The sequence below is a fragment of the Coregonus lavaretus genome, assembly GCF_964263955.1.
Source record: "Coregonus lavaretus genome assembly, chromosome: 27".
In the NCBI taxonomy this organism is placed as follows: Eukaryota; Metazoa; Chordata; class Actinopteri; order Salmoniformes; family Salmonidae; genus Coregonus; species Coregonus lavaretus.
The window spans coordinates 24,726,175-24,740,050 of NC_140014.1; positions in this window are offsets into that span (position 1 = coordinate 24,726,175).

Sequence of the window (13,876 nt, forward strand, 5' to 3'; positions counted from 1 at the left end):
CAATATTGTCATGCTTGTGCCACGTTTCTGTAAAGCAGATTAAATGAGTTCTCCTAAAGTCCTCTTCAAATTTAGCCTTGCCGCTAACTCATCCAGTTTATTATTTAGTGACCGCACATTTGACAGGGTGATCACCGGGAGCGGATGACGGCTTCCCCGCCTCCGTAGTCTGCCCAGTGACACGAGCCTACCAGACAAGCTAAATTACTTCTATGCTCGCTTCGAGGCAAGTAACACTGAAACATGCATGAGAGCATCAGCTGTTCCGGACGACTGTGTGATCATGCTCTCCGTAGCCGATGTGAGTAAGACCTTTAAACAGGTCAACATTCACAAGGCCGCAGGGCCAGACGGATTACAGGACGTGTACTCCGAGCATGCGCTGACCAACTGGCAAGTGTCTTCACTGACATTTTCAACCTCTCCCTGACTGAGTCTGTAATACCAACATGTTTCAAGCAGACCACCATAGTCCCTGTGCCCAAGAACACTAAGGTAACCTGCCTAAATGACTACCGACCCATAGCACTCACGTCTGTAGCCATGAAGTGCTTTGAAAGGCTGGTCATGGCTCACATCAACACCATTATCCCAGAAACCCTAGACCCACTCCAATTTGCATACCGCCCCAACAGATCCACAGATGATGCAATCTCTATTGCGCTGCACACTGCCCTTTCACACCTGGACAAAAGGAACACCTATGTGAGAATGCTATTCATTGACTACAGCTCAGCGTTCAACACCATAGTGCCTTCAAAGCTCATCACTAAGCTAAGGACCCTGGGACTAAACACCTCCCTCTGCAACTGGACTTCCTGACGGGCCGCCCCCCAGGTGGTAACGGTAGGTAACAACATATCCGCCACGCTGATCCTCAACACGGGGGCCCCTCAGGGGTGCGTGCTCAGTCCCCTCCTGTACTCCCTGTTCACTCATGACTGCATGGCCAGGCACGACTCCAACACCATCATTAAGTTTGCAGATGACACAACAGTGGTAGGCCTGATCACTGACAACGACGAGACAGCCTATAGGGAGGAGGTCAGAGACCTGGCCGTGTGGTGCCAGGACAACAACCTCTCCCTCAACGTGATCAAGACAAAGGAGATGATTGTGGACTACAGGAAAAAGAAGAGCACCGAGCACGCCCCCATTCTCATCGACGGGGCTGTAGTGGAACAGGTTGAGAGCTTCAAGTTCCTTGGTGACCACATCACCAACAAACTAACATGGTCCAAGCACACCAAGACAGTTCTGAAGAGGGCATGACAAAACCTATTCCATCTAAGGAGACTGAAAAGATTTGGCATGGGTCCTCAGATCCTCAAAAGGTTCTACTGCTGTACCATCGAGAGCATCCTGACTGGTTGCATTACTGCCTGGTATGGCAACTGCTCGGCCTCCGACCGCAAGGGCACTACAGAGGGTAATGCGTACGGCCCAGTACATCACCGGGGCCAAGCTTCCTGCCATCCAGGACCTCTATACCAGGCGGTGACAGAGGAAGGCCCTAAAAATTGTCAGACTCCAGCCACCCTAGTCATAGACTGTTCTCTCTGCTACCGCACGGCAAGTGGTACCGGAGCGCCAAGTCTAGGTCCAAGAGGCTTCTAAACAGCTTCTACCCCCAAGCCATAAGACTCCTGAACATCTAATCAAATGGCTACCCAGACCATTTGCAATGCCCCCCCCCCCCCCCCCACCCCCTCTCCCTTTACACTGCTGCTACTCTCTGTTTATTATCTAGTCACTTTAATAACTCTACCTACATGTACATATTACCTCAACTAACCGGTGCCCTCGCACATTGACTCGGTACCCCCTGTATATAGCCTCGCTATTGTTATTTTTACTGCTGCTCTTTAATTATTTGTTACTTTTATTTCTTATTATTTTTATTTTTATTTTTTTTATTTTTGGGGGGTATTCTGTCTTAAAACTGCATTGTTGGTTAAGGGCTTGTAAGTAAGCATTTCACTGTAAGGTCTACACCTGTTGTATTTGGAGCATGTGACAAATACAATTGAATTTGATTTCTGACACCACCTCTTGAGCCTCACTTCTTCTTAGTTTCCCTTTTTGACTTTGTAGAACAACCATCAGGCAAGGCAATGCTGTTTTGGAGAGTGTGAGCTTTACCTCGGAAAGAGAGCAGAAACTCACGGGAGTAGGTGATGGCGGTTGATTAACTCACTGAATCCATTCAACCTCTGGTAGTGATTATAAAGTTTTCCGCATATTACAGCAATTAGGATTAAGGTCGTCACACATGCCACGTACAATCCACTTTCAAACTTGCAACGCACTTGGATTTAGACAAAACCAAACAAAATTGAACGATGTAACTATAAACAAACAAACAATTCGTGCAGGTGAGCTCAGGGTCTGGTAGCAGTGCAGTGCCAGACCCTAATTCTAAAGACGAGAGGCATAATGGAGTAATGGAGAAATGAAAGATGAAGGAATTGTGTTACATGCTTCAGCGTCCACATATACCTACAGTAATCCTCCCAGTAGTGTTGACTTCATGCCATTTGTAACAGTTGTTTCTCCAGGGCATGGAGTCATGGCAAAGCTCTCCTCCTTTATTGATTCCATTCCACTTTGGAAGTTGTCGTGGAAACCGCAAAGAAAGATATGGCTCCCTCTTGTACTTTACTGTATTCATGGGTTGGAGGAGAGTGGGGTGGAGTACTCTCTTTCTGTCTTTCAAATCAAATGTTATTTGTCCCAGGCTTCGTAAACAACAGATGTAGAACTGCTTATTTACGGGCCCTTCCCAACAATGCAAAGATAAATAATAGAAACATAATAACAAGAGTAATAAATACACAATGAGTAACGATAGGTTGGCTATATACACAGGGTACCAGTACCGAGTCGATGTGTAGTGGTACGAGTTAATTACATTTACATTTACATTTTCGTCATTTAGCAGACGCTCTTATCCAGAGCGACTTACAAATTGGTCCATTCACCTTATGATAGCCAGTGGGACAACCACTTTACAATATATATACCGTATTGGTCCGAATATAAGACGACCCTGATTATAAGACGACCCCCCGTTTTTCAACACAAACATTTAGAAAAACAGATTTGCAGACTAGATTTGCCGAACAAAGAACTTCATTTTATTTTAAAATAACAATATTAAAAACACAGTGAATTAAACACAAAGGCAAACTATGTACAGTATGATTCAAAATTAATATCAAGCAATAATAAAGCAACATTTTTAAATAACAGAGAAAATACAGGCCACACATTTAACTAAACTTAACAAAAATTCGCCAAACTTCTCCTCCGATGTCTCTCTATCCCTCACACACGTCCTCTGCCCCGCTGTGTTCGCTCTCGCTGTCATCGCTCCCCAGCTGCTCCGCTTCCACCGGCTCCTCCCAAAGCACGTCGTCCTCGCTGCCGTCCAATGCATTTGAGATGCAACATTTTTTAAAGCCATCGATGATGCTCTGTGAGGGAATAGCATCCCATGCATGCAGGATCCATTCACACAGTAGACGGACTGACGGCTTCTGTATTTTCCCGGTCGGTGTGAGTGCGTGGTTGCCAGACAGGAGCCACTCTGTGTATTTTTTTCGCAGGTTATCCTTGAAAGGCTTGTTCACAACTACGTCCAACACCTGTAGCTGGCTTGTCATTCCCCCTGGTATGATCACAAGATCCCCGTTCATTGCTCGCACCTGACTTTTCACGGGCTCAGTCAGATGTCCGCGGAACGCATCCAGAACGAGCATGTTCCTCCTCTTCCTCAGTCCCCCGTAGCGTGCGCCCCACACAACCTTTAGCCAGTCCACTACAAGCCCCGACTCCATCCAGCCCTTCTCCTGGGCGCGCACAATAATGCCAGCTGGCATTGGGTCCTTTGGCACAGTCTTACGCTTAAGAATGACATACGGGGGGAGTTTGCTGCCACCAGCGAGACATGTCAACATGACAGTGACGCGGCTCTTCTCGTTGCCCGTTGATTTCACCAACACAGACTTTTCTCCCTTTCTATTGACAGTCACCGATGTTGGCATGTCGAAATAAACGGGTGTCTGATCAGCATTGCCGATCTGATCCAGCGGGTAGGAGTGCTTCTTCCTCAGGTTGATAACAAAGCGCTGAAACGAAAGCAGCTTCTCTCCGAAGTCTGACGGCAGGCGTTGGGCCAAACTCGTTCTCCGTCTAAGTGACAGTCCATTACGCCGCATCATCCTACGACACCAGCCGAGGCTGGCTTTAAATCCAGTGATGTTGAGCTCTCTGGCGATTTCCAGGGCCTTAACCTGGATGACAGCTCTGGTAATGGGCATTCCCTCACTTCTTTTTTCCCTGACATATTCAAAAACCCTCCGGTCAACCTCAATGAAACGACCACTTTGAGGACCACGGAAGGATTTTCGCTGACTGTTAGCATCTTTTAGACGTTGTTTTTCTGCTCGCCATCTTCTTACATTACACTCAGTGACCCCGAATGTCTTGGCAGCTTGGCAGTTGTTAGATGACTCTGCCTTATTGACAACCATTATTTTGAAATTGGCATCATAGCTCCTCCGCTGTTGTTTATTGACCTGGCCCACTTTTGAGCCACTTGTCTCTAAATGGTCAGCCTGTCTTTCCATCTTTAAACACCGGTAACGGGCTGGTTGTTAAGGACGCCTCTTCCCTCCGTCCGGAACGAATTTTTGGCGCCATCTGTGCCCGCGAATGTGTATTGACATTTAAAGGGAGCGCCGAAGAAGAGAAACTGCGCTCTGAATACTAGACCCCGAATATAAGACGACCCGACTTTTTTGGACCTATTTCGAGGGGAAAAAAGGCCGTCTTATATTCGGACCAATACGGTATATATATTTTTTTTTTCTCTTTGGGGTGGGGTAAGGGGGGGTAGAAGGATTACTTTATCCTATCCCAGGTATTCCTTAAAGAGGTGGGGTTTCAAGTGTCTCCGGAAGGTGGTGAGTGACTCCGCTGTCCTGGCGTCGTGAGGGAGCTTGTTCCACCATTGGGGTAGTAGATATGTACATATAGGTAGGGATAAACTGACTAGGCAACAGGATAGATAATAAACTGTAGCAGCAGCGTATGTGATGAGTCAAAAGAGTTAGTGCAAAAAGGTGCAATGCAGATAGTCTATGTAGCTATTGGTTAACTATTTAACTAACTATACTGAACAAAAATATAAACGCAACATGCAACAATTTCAAAGATTTTACTGAGTTACAGTTCATATAAGGAAATCAGTCAATTGAAATACATTCATTACGCCCTAATCTATGGATTTCACATGACTAGGAATACAGATAGGCATCTGTTGGTCACAGATACTTTAAAAGAAAAGGTAGGGGCGTGGATCAGAAAACCAGTCAGTACCTGGTGTGACCACCATTTGCCTCATGCAGCGTGACACATCTCCTTTGCGTAGAATTGATCAGGCTGTTGATTGTGGCCTGTGGAATGTTGTCCCACTCTTCTTAAATGGCTGTGCAAAGTTGCTGGATATGTCGTACACGTTGATCCAGCGCATCCCAAACATGCTCAATGGGTGACATGTCTGTGATTACAACTTTCTTGGTAAATAGTATGGTCTGCAGCTTATGAGGTATTCTAACTCAGGCGGGCAAAACCTCAAGACTTCCTTAACATTAGAGGTTGTGCACCAGCTGTTGTTAACAAAGCGACACTTGAAAAAGAAAAGGAGAGCAACACACTCTAGGAGCTCAGATGCAATAATTTAATAACCTGTCTTCATCAGGGTATAATGCCAAACACTGTGGGTCACTAGTTTATATAGTGTCAAAGGGCACACACAGGTGTCTGTAATCATGGCCAGGTGTGGCCTGATATCATTGGTTAATTCACAGATAAACAGAACATACAAAAAACATGAATGGATAGCATACGATCGTAGATACAATTTGGCTACATAGGCCTACAAACATTGACAATAAATAGCAAAATCACAATAATCACAAGAATGGCTTCATTTCAAAGTCTACGTTGAGACCGAAGGGAGCAAGGGTCTTTAAATTGAAGATCCAGGCAGCCTTTTGTTTTAACAATAAGTTGTCGAGGTCACCCCCTCTCCTAGGGAGGGTGACATGTTCGATGCCGATATAACGTAGGGACGAAATCGAGTGGTTTGCTTCCAAAAAGTGGGCAAAGTCCTTCATTGGACACTGTGTTAACAAACCTCCAAACGAGCTTTAATGCCATACAACACTCCTTCCGTAACCTCCAACTGCTCTTAAACGCTAGTAAAACTAAATACATGCTCTTCAATCAAACGCTGCTTGACTTAGAATATGTGGACAACTACAAATACCTAGGTGTCTGGTTAGACCGTAAACTCTCCTTCCAGACTCACATTAAGCATCTCCAATCCAAAGTTAAATCTAGAATTGGCTTCCTATTTCGCAACAAAGCCTCCTTCACTCATGCTGCCAAACATGCCCTCGTAAAACTGACTATCCTACCGATCCTTGACTTTGGCGATGTCATTCACAAAATAGCCTCCAACACTCTACTCAGCAAATTGGATGTAGTCTATCACAGTGCCATCCGTTTTGTCACCAAAGCCCCATATACTACCCACCATTGTGACCTGTACGCTCTCGTTGGCTGGCCCTTACTACATATTCGTTGCCAAACCCACTGGCTCCAGGTCGTCTATAAATCACTGCTAGGCAAATCCCTGCCTTATCTTATCTCATTGGTCACCATAGCAACACCCACCCGTAGTATGCGCTCCAGCAGGTATATCTCACTGGTCATCCCCAAAGCCAACACCTCCTTTGGCCGCCATTCCTTCCAGTTCTCTGCTGCCAATGACTGGAACGAACTGCAAAAATCTCCCTCACTAACTTTAAGCATCAGGTGTCAGAGCAGCTTACGATCACTGCACCTGTACACAGCCCAACTGTAATTAGCCCAACCAACTACCTCATTTACGGAAATAGTTAGAACGTGTGTGTGTGTGAAGGTGTGTGGGTGACACATAAACACAGACCTCTGAGGGATGGGAAAGTACAAATAACACCCAGAAAACACCCAGACTTCAAGGTTCCTTCCTTGTGAGCATACAAGCTACCCTGCATTTGTTCTGGTATTGATCACCAATGAAATGGCCTGCTTTCCCTCTTTCTCCTCACTGTATTGAGTAAGTGCTGCTCTCTATAGGGACTCTTTCATTCAGAGGAGTATTGACATCCATCTCCTGAGGAAAGACAGGGCCAGAGACACACACACACACACACAAACACACACACACTGTTGAGTGAGAATTGTATGGAGCTCTGCTCTACTGTAGGGGGCACAAAGGCACATGCCCCCTTAGAATTGTCCTCTTTTTTTAATGTTCCATATGTTAAATTAATTACTCAACTTAATTTTTAAGCCCATGTTTTATCATAATTATTTATAAAAAGATCTGTCAGCAGTATTTTGCGGAGGAGGCACACTGACTGGACAAAGAAAAGAGTACCCCTCCCCTATTCTCCCTAGTAAGTGGTTCCTTCCAAGGTGCACCACAGAGCAAAGATATGCTAGGCAGGACTCTAGATACTCTAGTGCAGGGGTGTCAAACTCATTTTAGCTCAGGGGCCACATGGAGGAAAATCTATTCCCAAGTGGGCCGGACCGGTAAAATCATGGTATATATAACTTAAAAACAACAACTTCAGATTGTTTTCTTTGTTTTAATACTATCAACATAAAACATAAAGCTCGAGCCTGAGGACAGTGTGTCCAAAATAGTACAAGCACAACATCACTATTAATCATAAAACACCTCAAGTTTATTTGAACATTCTAAAGAAAAAGAACACACAAACACACAATGCCTCAGTGATTCACAGAACTGTTTCACAGATCACAGAACTATATCAGGGTGTCATTTCTCAGGCAGAAATGTAGATACAAATAATGAAATCCTGTTCCCCAAACAAGTGCAACAACCACAGAGTCAAGAATAGGTTAAATATATAAATAAAATAAAATCAATTAAAAACAATAGCACATCAACATAAAAACATATAAACATAAAGCTGGAGCCTGAGGACAGTGTGTCCAAAAGCACAACATCACTATTAATCATAAAACACCTCAAGTTATTTGAAATTCTGAGGACAAACAACACACAAACACACAATGCCTCAGTGATTCACAGAAGTATATCACAGATCACAGAACTATATCAGGGTGTCTCATGCAGCACTTTAAGTGGGGTTGCATAGTTTATTTGACTCCTGATACCTGGCAACTTTTAGCTTTCACCAGCGCATCAATATCAGGCGTCACATCCTGAGTGGCAGCCAACTTCAGGATGTGATTCAAGTGCTTGTGCGTGAGCCTTGAGCGCAGCTTTGTTTTATTTATGCTCATTACAGAGAACTTGCTCACAAAGTTATGTGGTTCCAAACATGCACAACAGTTTTGCAGCGAGGGCTGTCAAGTTGGGGTAACCTGGCAAGAGATTCTGATAAAATGTGTCCAAGCCAGCTGCGGCAAATTTGCCCTTCAAATCCGAGGGATTCAAGGTGAATGGCGAACAAAAAACGTTGAAGTCTTTCTCCAGTTCACCAAAAATCTGAAAGCGTTGCTCAAACTCCCTTAACAGTCCCGTTATTTTATCTTTGAACCGCTTCATGTCTGCCACATGTTGGGTCGCGCACACATTTTTCAGACAGGGGAAGTGAGCTGCATCACCACCGGCGAGTTGCGTCTCCCACAATGACAGCTTCAACTTGAAAGAACGTATGCTGTCATAATACTGCGTGGCAACTTTGTTGCGCCCTTGCAGCTGTTTGTTCAAGTTATTCAGGTGCTCTGTAACATCCACCATAAATGCAAGGTCCTGCATCCATTCTGCGGAATTAAATTCTAACACTGGTTTGCCCTTTTCTTCCATGAACTGTTCAATTTCTTCTCGTAAATCAAAGAAACGCCTCAGCACAGCACCTCGGCTTAACCATCTTACCTCAGTGTGGTATGGCAGGCCATAGATGTGGTCTTTCTCTCTGAGAAGGCTGTCAAACTGACGGTGATTCAGGCTTCTGGATCGGATGAAATTAACAGTTTGGATGACCACCTTCATGACGTTATCCATCTTTAATGACTTGCAACACAAAGCCTCCTGGTGCAAAATACAGTGAAAAGTCCAAAAATCACGTCCTCCATTTGCAGATTGCACTTTCTCTCTGAACTTTGTCACAACGCCTGCTTTTTTACCGATAATTGAGGGCGCACCATCTGTAGCCAGGCTGACAGCGCGGGACCAGTCCACTCCGACCCTGTCCAGCGCGCCGACGAGTGCAGTGAAAATATCAGCTGCTGTCGTTGTATCTGTCATCGGCACCAACTCCACGAACTCCTCGGTGACGGTCAATGTGTCATCAACTCCGCGGATGAAAATGGCCAGTTGTGCAACATCTGTAATGTTCGTGCTTTCATCAATTGCAACCGAAAACGCAATAAATGACTTTACTTTTTGCTTCAACTGGCTGTACAAATCCACTGAAAGATCGGAAATCCTGTCTGCAACTGTGTTTCTTGTCAGGCTGATATTTGCAAAAGCCTGGTGCTTTTCAGGGCACACAATCTCTGCTGCCTTCATCATGCATGTTTTTACAAATTCACCCTCACTAAATGGTTTTGAAGCCACTGCGATTTCATTAGCAATGAGGTAGCTAGCTTTCACTGCAGCGTCACTGATGTCTCGGCTGTGAGTAAACACAGACTGCTGTTTCTTCAGACCCACCAACAGTTCATTCACCTTCTCTCTTCTCCGCTGTCCTTGAAAGTTGTCATATTTGTCGGCATGAAGACTCACATAGTGGCGACGAAGGTTATATTCTTTCAGCACTGCAACATGCTGTGAACACACCAAACATACAGCTTTCCCATTCAATTCCGTGAATAAATAGAAGGATGACAATTTTTCTTGGAACACTCTGCACTCTGCGTCCACTTTTCTCTTTTTTGACAGAGACATATTGGGGCAATGAGGGTGCCAAAGCACATAATGTTAAAAGTAGAAGCCGTAATAAATATCGCGGGCAAAACAAAGTAGCTCATCCGGACTGGCTGCACTTGCTTGACCTATTTACTCTGCCCCGGTATAAACAGTTTGCTTGCTTAACACAATTGCTATTGCGCCATCCAGTGGACACAATTGGAACAGCAGTTTCCTTTATTGAAAAATTGCAGCTCATTTTTATACTTTACAAAATCATCTCGCGGGCCGGATTAAACCCGTTTGCGGGCCGGACATTTGACACCCCTGCTCTAGTGTGTGCAGACAGTATTGTCAGTGGAGGAGGAGAGAGACTGTTGAGTAACACACAGCGTTTGATTTGATTTTAGCTGCCGGTGATGGGCAGGACTCGCAGGAGGTATTTTTGTAAATGAAGCTATGTACAGTAGTCTATTGATTTCTTCTTGATGAATAAATAAAACAAAAATATTTTGTGGTATCTCTGTAATACTAGCCACCTAGCAATTTTATGAAGTTGGCTTTAGCTAGCCAGCTAGATAGGTTCCCAATCTCCCAACATCATAACTAGCTACCAAGCAATTTCAGGCTATCAATCAAGATAGAGTAGCTTTTCTAACTTTCCTAGCTGGCATGCCTGCTGGAGAGGATGCTAGAAAATTCTAAAATTGCTTTAATTCTTGGGTTAGGCCTACTAAATACCAGTGTGGCAGTGTACTAAACCCTAAGGCATAAAAGTTCTTAAAGGCCCAGTGCCGTCCAAAATGTGATTTTCCTGTGTTTTTACATATATTTCCACCCTATGAGGTTAGAATAATACTGTGAAATTGTGAATATAATGATAATGCTCATTTAGTGTGAGAGCTGTTTGAAAAGACTGCCTGAAACTTCAGCCTGTTTTGGTGGAATGGAGTTAATAGACCAATAAGAAAGAATTCCAAATCTCTCTGCCAATAACAGCTAGTTTTCAGTTTTCCGCTACTCACTCAGACCACTCCCAGACAGTCCTAGCAAACTATTGCTTGAGAAATTGCTCTTTGCTAAGAAGCTTGAGAGTGGCCTGCTTTTAGACGTGGGCTCTGAGTGGCCTTCTAAATGAGCTCTCCAACGCACGCTACAGCCATCACATGGAGACAGAAAGCACTGATAAATACTTTCAAGGTCATTCACTTCAGGAGTGGCCCTCAACCATATGCATTTGCATACCTTGATGGCTGTGTTTGTGCAGCTCTCTGTGCCTGTAACCACAGGTCTTCTCAGTATTGTGGAGATGAACCTTTTCACATTGTTTTCGCCTCTTGCATCTCACATTGCAGTCAAAAGAACCTGCATTGGAAACCTGCATTGAGGGTTCTTCTGCGCAGGTTACGAGGGCTTTAGTGTAGTGATGAGGGCTCTGCAGGAATAAATATTAGGATGTGACAATGGTCCTGAGAGCAGTAATGAGTGCGCTGATAAGCCTCAGAGTGATTGAGGTAATGGTGGAGTACCGAGGTTGGAGTGGCGCTGAGCGCGGTCAGAACGTTCTAATAGTGATAACTGTGTGATACATACAGTGAGGGAAAAAAGTATTTGATCCCCTGCTGATTTTGTACGTTTGCCCACTGACAAAGAAATGATCAGTCTATAATTTTTATGGTAGGTTTATTTGAACAGTGAGAGACAGAATAACAACAAAAAAATACAGAAAAACGCATGTCAAAAAATGTTATAAATTGATTTGCATTTTAATGAGGGAAATAAGTATTTGACCCCCTCTCAATCAGAAAGGTTTCTGGCTCCCAGGTGTCTTTTATACAGGTAACGAGCTGAGATTAGGAGCACACTCTTAAAGGGAGTGCTCCTAATCTCAGTTTGTTACCTGTATAAAAGACACCTGTCCACAGAAGCAATCAATCAATCAGATTCCAAACTCCACCATGGCCAAGACCAAAGAGCTCTCCAAGGATGTCAGGGAAAAGATTGTAGACCTAAACAAGGCTGGAATGGGCTACAAGACCATCGCCAAGCAGCTTGGTGAGAAGGTGACAACAGTTGGTGCGATTATTTGCAAATGGAAGAAACACATTATAACTGTCAATCTCCCTCGGCCTGGGGCTCCATGCAAGATCTCACCTCATGGAGTTGCAATGATCATGAGAACGGTGAGGAATCAGCCCAGAACTACACGGGAGGATCTTGTCAATGATCTCAAGGCAGCTGGGACCATAGTCACCAAGAAAACAATTGGTAACACACTACGCCGTGAACGACTGAAATCCTGCAGCGCCCGCAAGGTCCCCCTGCTCAAGAAAGCACATATACATGCCCGTCTGAAGTTTGCCAATGAACATCTGAATGATTCAGTAGAGAACTGGGTGAAAGTGTTGTGGTCAGATGAGACCAAAATGGAGCTCTTTGGCATCAACTCAACTCGCCGTGTTTGGAGGAGGAGGAATGCTGCCTATGACCCCAAGAACACCATCCCCACCGTCAAACATGGAGGTGGAAACATTATGCTTTGGGGGTGTTTTTCTACTACGGGACAGGACAACTTCACCGCATCAAAGGGACGATGGACGGGGCCATGTACCGTCAAATCTTGGGTGAGAACCTCCTTCCCTCAGCCAGGGCATTGAAAATGGGTCGTGGATGGGTATTCCAGCATGACAATGACCCAAAACACACGGCCAAGACAACAAAGGAGTGGCTCAAGAAGAAGCACATTAAGGTCCTGGAGTGGCCTAGCCAGTCTCCAGACCTTAATCTCATAGAAAATCTGTGGAGGGAGCTGAAGGTTCGAGTTGCCAAACGTCAGCCTCGAAACCTTAATGACTTGGAGAAGATCTGCAAAGGAGTGGGACAAAATCTCTCCTGAGATGTGTGCAAACCTGGTGGCCAACTACAAGAAACGTCTGATCTCTGTGATTGCCAACAAGGGTTTTGCCACCAAGTACTAAGTCATGTTTTGCAGAGGGGTCAAATACTTATTTCCCTCATTAAAATGCAAATCAATTTATAACATTTTTTACATGCGTTTTTCTGGATTTTTTTGTTGTTATTCTGTCTCTCACTGTTCAAATAAACCTACCATTAAAATTATAGACTGATAATTTCTTTGTCAGTGGGCAAACGTACAAAATCAGCAGGGGATCAAATACTTTTTTCCCTCACTGTATAAGGCTAATGATTAGACGGCTCTTGCTACTGCAGCCGTGGAGACGCGTTGAACACGAGAGGTGAGCAGGGCCACAAGAAATCAATCAGTGGCCTCGCCCACTCACTAGAGCCATCCTGGGTTAACATGATGATGGATGGTTGCATTAAAGAGGGACGGGTTGTACTGGGTGACCTACACTGATGAGGGAGACGGGGCCAGAGACGTCTCCATTACAGCCTCAATCAATCTGTCAACAGACACTTACATAACCAAGTTACTGTCAGTCTGTCTGTCTGTCCATCACTGGTGGAACTAGTGGTGTTCAGATAAATGCTTTGTTTTTAGAGACAGACAGACTAAAAGGTAACAGTTTATGTGATTTGTAATGCTATGGGTATGTACAGCTGGCACTTCTCTCCTGCTTTCCTTGTCCTGGCTCCATAGCATGGTAGATTCACTGACTGACACTGAAGTCTCAGGCCTCCAACACTCACCAAAAATATAAATGCAACATGCAACGATTTCAAAGATTTTACTGAGTTACAGTTCATATAAGGAAATCAGTCAATTAAAATAAATTCATTAGGCCCTAATCTATGGATTTCACATGACTGGGAATACAGATATGCATCTGTTGGTCACAGATACACTACATGACCAAAAGTATGTGGACACCTGCTCGTCGAACATCTCATTCCAAAATCATGGGCATTAATATGGAGTTCCACTCTTCTGGG